Raw genomic sequence first — 7,542 nt, 5'->3', positions numbered from 1 at the left:
TCCCTTACAGTTGTCACGTGCCATTTGAAGAACTCGGGATACTATTTTTTTTTTTTAAGTCTCTCCTCAACCTCAACCCCTCCCCCTTATTTTCGGATGTTGGCAAACTGGCCTTTATTCATTCCTTCATGTATCAGATGTCATATGCCAAACTGTCTCCTCCTCAGGGCCTTTGGAAACATTCCTATATTTACAGGAAATGGTCTTCACTCTGTCTCCACATCTTTCAGGCTCTTGGTCAACATTGGTTTCTGTGACCCATCCTGATGAGGCAGATCTCCATTATAAAATCTCTCAAGGAAACCAAGACCTCTTTCCCTGTTAGGATTTATCGCAGTTGGAATTTGGTGGGTAGTTATGTGATTATATGTCTCACACAGGATAAAAAAATAGCTGCAAAGACAGGGGAACACATCTGTGTTTTCTCACTACTGGTACTAGTACAGTGCCTGTTATGTAATACATGCTCAATAAATACATATCTGGTGAATAATAAATAAATGAGTGACGTTTTATTTTTTTAAAGATTGTATGGATTTATTTGAGAGAGAGAGACAGAGAGACAGAGAGAGCACGAGTGGAGGGAGAGGCAGAGGGAGAAGTCCCCACTGAGCAAGGATCCTGATGTGGGGCTTGATCCCAGGACCCTGAGATCATGACCTGAGCTGAAGGCAAATGCTTAACCAATGAGCAGCATTTTAAGTTAGCCTGCTCTTCCATCCAGGTCCTTATATATTCCAAAGATTTTGCCCTACTCTGTCCTAGGATTCCTTTGGTTCTAGGAGACATCACAGAACTGCCAGGTGCCTTTCTGGATGATCATTTCTATAAATTGAGTTAAATAAATATGTCTGGCTATGAAAGAAACCATTAATGAATACTTTGAAATGACCAATTATATCAGTTATAATGCATACTGTTAATAACGATTTCTACAGAATTTTGGACATCAGTCTTTCCATCAAGAATGATACTTCATGGGGACACCTGGGTGGCTCAGTCATTAAGCATTTGCCTTGGGTTCTGGTCATGATCCCAGGGTCCTGGGATCAAGCCCCGCATCTGGCTCCCAGCTGAGCGGGAAGCCTGCTTCCCCCTCTCCCATTCCCCCTGCTTGTGTTCCCTGTCTCACTGTGTCAAATAAATAAATACAACTCTTTAAAAAAAAATGAGACTTCATGGGTGCATGGGTGGTTCAGTCGGTTAGGCATCTGCCTTTGGCTCGGGTCATGATCCGGGAGTCCTGGGATCCAGTCCTGCACTGGGCTCCATGCTCAGCGGGGAGCCTGCTTCTTCCTCTGCCCCTCCCCCCACTCATGCACATTCTCTCTCTCTCTCTCTCAAAAATAAAAAATCTTAGGGAAAAAAAAGACTGCAACTTCATGGTATAAAACTATTTTAAAAAACTCATCACTTTACACTGACATGATTTTCTAAGGAACCTAAGTGGAAGCGATCCTGAAGACAGGTATGCTGGGCTGGAAATAACACTTTTAATTAGGAAGATTTTTTTTTTTTACATTTTTAAGTATTTTTGAATTAAATATTTGTTCGAAAAGCTATTATTTTTTAAAAAAAACTCCTCTTGTAAAGCAAGGCTGCAGTTTTGGTTTCCTGGAGAGCAGACTCTGAGACAGAGTTTAGTGTTCAAGATGTTTGCAAGGGGAGGGCCTGTGAGATGAGCTCAACTTCTCTGGAAGATGGGAGGCAGGAAGCAGGTGCAGGCAAAGGGTGAAGCGGCCTCCGCCAACTCCCCTGGGAACTGCAGAGCTGAAATGACCAGTCGTAGGTATCCTGCTTTGAGCCTAAATAGGGAGACTTTTAAAAGCCTATGCTTTGATCATGCATATGGCTTCCCCCAAAGGATTCGGTATCTCTCGGCCACAGAAGCAATCCGAAAAACACTGCCAGCCCAGTGCAGTCTTCTGACCACATTTACAAGGGTGGGGCCTCAGGTCTTTCCTCCAAGGAGATCTACGTGCACATTTCCACGTTCATTACTAGCCTCTTGTCATTTCATTATCCATTCTTGATTGTTCAAATAAAAATAGCTAATTATTAAATGCCAACTATGAGCTAGATACTCTTTTTTTTTTTAAAGATTTTTTTTTTTTAATTTATTTGACAGAGAGAGAGAGATCACAAGTAGGCAGAGAGGCAGGCAGAGAGAGAGGGGGAAGCAGGCTCCCTGCTGAGCAGAGAGCCCGATGCGGGGCTCGATCCCAGGACCCTGAGATCATGACCTGAGCCGAAGGCAGAGGCTTAACCCACTGAGCCACCCAGGCGCCCCATGAGCTAGATGCTCTTAAAAAAGTATTCTAGGGGCGCCTGGGTGGCTCAGTGGGTTAAGCCGCTGCCTTCGGCTCAGGTCATGATCTCAGGGTCCTGGGATCGAGTCCCACATCGGGCTCTCTGCTCCGCAAGAAGTCTGCTTCCCTCTCTCTCTCTCTCTGCCTGCCTCTCCGTCTACTTGTGATCTCTCTCTGTCAAATAAATAAATAAAATCTTTAAAAAAAAAAAGTATTCTAAATGTGTCATCTCATTGAATATTTATCAAAACTCTATCATGTACCAAAATGTTAGCTCCATTTCACAGATAAGGAAACATGGACACAACACTTAGATTTCCAAAAGACATGTAAATAGAATTTAGACCCAGAGCCTCCAGCTGCAGACACAGAACTTTTTAACCCTATGGTATAGTTGCTTTCCAAAAAGAATGCAAAACAACATAAAGGCAATAAATCATTTTGACTGTGCCAAATTCATTTTGGGCTCAGTGTACCTGTTTCCATTTAGATCTTATTAAGGTGAGTTACATTTGTATGAAAAAGAAAATTTTCTCTAATTATGCCATTGGACTTAAGAGGGTGACCCTTGTAGTGATTAATGTTTGATGCCAGAAATAGGACAAATACAAATAAATACATTCAAACTCATGTGGGGGGAAAAAAAAGCCAATATCTCCACCTAAAAGTGCTACATATGTAATCAGAGATATAAGAAGGCAGAATGACGGAAGATCTCCAAAGTGATTTCTTTCACATTTAGACCTCACCAGATGACTGACTGACAGGAGACATGATACTGACAGAGAGAGAGAAGGGGAGTTTCTTAAGGATCTAAGTCTCAATAAGATATCACATTAATTTAGAGCATGTTGCCATAGATTTTGCAAACCTTTAGAAATAGCTTATAATGGGGCGCCTGGGTGGCTCAGTGGGTTAAGCCGCTGCCTTCGGCTCAGGTCATGATCTCAGGGTCCTGGGATCGAGCCCCGCATCGGGCTCTCTGCTCAGCAGGGAGCCTGCTTCCTCCTCTCTCTGCCTGCCTCTCTGCCTGCTTGTGATCTCTCTGTCAAATAAATAAATAAATCTTTAAAAAAAAAAAAAAGAAAAGAAATAGCTTATAAATCTGAAATGTACTATGCACTTATTCCCCTAGAGAATATTCTCTACAAACCTAAACCAGCATATTTGTTATATACATTAAGGACTAAATTTTATGAGAAAAGAAAATAGCTAAACATTGAGAGCTATCATTGTATGGATAGCTTTCCCATGGGATATGATAGATGAACCAACACTAGAATTACTGAAACTAAGAATGGACAAAGCACATTTATGGGGTATAGAAAAAGCAGAAAGGGACAAGTTGCCCTAATGGTTCATTTATATTTCTCAATTGCTAGACTGAATGGTTATTATATTAGATAGGTACAGAAGATATTAGCCACAACTTATTAAATCATTACAACCCATTAACAACCACTGAAACACATTTATTTTATTTTTAAGAGTTACCCATTTCATTATAAATGGTTTTTAAAAACTTGCCTATAGAATTTAATGTAATATAATGGGCAGTCTTTAAAAACAAAGTAAATGCATTTGAAATGACTTGATATACCTGCCATATGCTCAAAGAAATTATTCCAAAACTTTTATATAAACTGCAGTCCACTCACACCATCGGCATAAATATATTATTACATCTTCATAACTCAGCTCGTATGCAACAGTAAAATAACTAGCACAGCTATTTTAAAGAAAATAAAATAAAATAAGAAAATTAAAAAAAATTTATAAAACAGAGGTCAAAGTTGGCATAGATTTAAGACTACAGGTGTGTGTGTGTGTGTGTGTGTGTGTGTGTGTGTGCGTGCACATGCATGTGTATCTATCTCACACATACTTTCTTGGATGCCTGCCAGCACTGCTTTCCTGAAAAGATTTATGATATCTCATATGCCGATGTCAAGTATATGGAGAAACAAAAACCATCCAGGACATAATGATGGTTAAAAGCTACTTTTTCACCCAGTGACTTTGATGGGAGCATGAAAGTGTTACCTTTAAACTGTCCATCAGGACTTGCTCTAAGTTTTTTAACAGATACCTATGACCATCTTGTATTTCTCCATAGAACATTTATTAAACACAGAGTAAAGACGTTGTTATAGAAGGGAGAGTGGAGAAGACTAGGAGCCTTTGTCTTCTACGCGCACATCCGTTTTCCCCGCTTCACTCATTCTCCAGCCATTGCCATCCACGTTTGGAACTTCTCTTCCGTTTTCGCCATAATCCTGAAATGCTCCCGCTCTCCCGTGTGTGTAAAGTTCCTATCTTGTACATTGAGGTATCACCTGAATTACTTCCCAATCAAACCCTCTCAAGAGGATATTTGGCAATTTCTCGGGTCTAAACACATGACTACAACTTCCTCTCTCCCTTGGGTAGGCACATGACAAGTGACATTCTGTCCTTTCTGTTACTTTATGTATCAAAGTCTTTCACCCTAAGATTCCCAACAGTAGAAGCTTTTAAAATTTAATTCATTGTGCATCACCTTTAATTCAGGGCTGCTAATTCTTCCTGTAAACGATGCAAAACATACCAAAATTCTGTTTCCTAAAGGATCTCGATGTACATGTCTTCTCAGTAATACATTTTTTTTTAATAGCAATTAAATAGGGAGTCAAAGAATTCCTCTGAGATCAGGAACATCCTCTTTGTCAGTTTAAAATAAAACACCTAAGCTCTTTTCCCCCCATGAGCTCATATTTTTTCTGCCAACATTGTATGCCTCCAATTTGCAGCCTGGCCTATGAAAATACCACATTCACATTTCTAACACAACCCCAAAGATTAGAATAGAATAGATTTGTGGGTGAGAAAACACTGCTGTCTGGATAAGCTCTGTGGGCATGACTCCGTGGAAGCCTGAGCAGCTGATAAGGCTGGAAATTTAATTTCTGCCTAAATGAAACCTAGTGGGAGAACATATCTCTGAAAACTTCAGAGGTAAAAAATCTGATGATTTTACCCAGATGGCCTTTTTTTTTTTAATTATTCTAACCAATGTAGAGGTAAAATGTCTTAAATGGGTTATTCTTACTGTTCCGTGCTCCAATCAGGGAGTATGACACATCTCTAGCACTGATGTGCATTGTTGAACAAGATACCCAATTTCTTGGAAATACTCTTTTTTTTTAAAAGATTTTATTTATTTGACAGAGAGAGAGATCACAAGTAGAAAGAGAAAGAGGAGGAAGCAGACTCCCTGCCTAGCAGAGAGCCCGACGTGGGACTCGATCCCAGGACCTTGAGATCAGAACCTGAGCTGAAGGCAGAGGCTTAACCCACTGAGCCACCCATGCAGCCCCGGAAATACTCTTTTGAAGAAAGATATTCTTTTTTGTCATTGGCAACAGGATGTTAAAAAAAGGAGGTTGTAGGGGCGCCTGGATGGCTCAGTTGTTGGGAGTCTGCCTTCAGCTTAGGTCATGGTCCCAGGTCCTGGGATCAAGCCCCGCATTTGGGCTCCCTGCTCAGTGGGAAGCCTACTTCTCCCTCTCCTACTCTCCCTGGTTGTCTCTCTCTCTCTCTCTCTCTCTCTCTCTCTGTGAAATAAATAAATAAATAAATCTTAAAAAAAGAAAAGGAGGTTGTACACAGAGGTAGAGGAGTCAGTTAAACTTAGCTCTTTTGAGTCTCATCTATCCCATCATCACCATGACTAGCTCCTTCCCCTAATCCTGGGCGGCTTTTTTATACCTCTTTTTTAAAGATTATTTTCCTGCCGACATGGGAGCAATTCATGTAATAAGAACAATTTTATCTCTAACATGCCGTGATTCATGCACCTAAAGGCCCACCACAGAGCCGGTTCCCATACCTCGGCAAATGAAGCCAAAAAAATAGGTAAGTGGACAGGGCTGAAAGATTGAGAAAGTCTGTGCTGCACTTAGCTGGTTATTGACATGTGCGGTGTGAAATTAACAAAGATATCGTTGATGGCCAAGATCTCTATTACTTTGAAACACTATAATGTAGGTAAGTACACAAGAGTGTATTTTAAAACACTATTATTGGAATCTGTATCTTGCCTTTTCAGCAAATAAATTCAGATTTATGCCCTTCATTAATGAGAAACCTAATTCCATTTAAGATTGTTTTGTACATATTACAGCGATAAGGTGTATACAGAAGTTTTACTCCTAGACGTTTAATTCCACCCCTGAAATGGAACAATACTTAACATGCAATTGTTCTAAAATTTCTTGGCAAACATTTTCTCTAAGCATTGGCCCAGTTTCTTTCTCACTGCATTTAAGTAAGTTCCCAACTTTATTAAGACTTCAGGCTCTTTGTTGCCAAGAAGAAAACCCACTGAAAAAGTAAACAATGGGACTTGGGTTTTCAAATAAATTTGGGTTTGCTTAGGCTGTTTAAAATTTGGTTTGGAAGAAATCAAACATTATTCAAGCTTTCAGAGCTGAATTGTGTCAGAGCACCCCCATTTTTATGAGCTTTTCAACTGAATTATTGCCCTTGGACTGGAAAAATTTATTTTCATAATCATTGCATTAAGCATTCCTTTTATTTTAACTAGGCTTTAATAAGTAAAAAAGTGAGACTCAGCTTGATTGCTTCAGGTTTGTTTTTTTTTTTCCTCTACCAAAACTATTTGGCGACACTAAATGTAGGATAAATTATAATCCCCCAGGAAGTAATTTTTATTGCCAATCTGGCTTCCTATGCCAGAAGACTATACATCATCTACCAATGAACTATGAAATACTTCCTAAAGAAAACAAGCAAAGCTCTCCTTTGTGATGATTTTGGTGTGCCTGATTATAAGTGGATACAGAATACCAAGCACTTAAAATTTCAATCCATAGAGATAATTAGTGTTATATAAAAATTAAAGATGAGAGGAAAAGCTGCATTGCAGGATTTCCTGTTCAAAGCTGACACCGAGCCTATGGTTAAGACTTGGCAAATGGTAAATACAGTCTAAGAGTCACCTAGGTTGAAGATATTTTGAAAGGTCCTCCAGTGTTATGGTCTTTAAAAATGACGTCCTTTCACTCTCTGCCTTGCCTCTTCTCATTTTTAAAGATTAAACTGAAAAGAAAACATAGTCTCGTACTTTGACCATCCTTTCCATCTTTAATCTCAGACAACTCCCCCTTACCAATACGTTGAACCCGAGCTCTCAGGTACCATTTTGTTGTCCGCTTCCCATCTTGGGGAAGAG

Source organism: Lutra lutra, chromosome 6 (genome assembly GCF_902655055.1).
Source record: "Lutra lutra chromosome 6, mLutLut1.2, whole genome shotgun sequence".
In the NCBI taxonomy this organism is placed as follows: Eukaryota; Metazoa; Chordata; class Mammalia; order Carnivora; family Mustelidae; genus Lutra; species Lutra lutra.
This window is presented reverse-complemented; position numbering follows the sequence as displayed.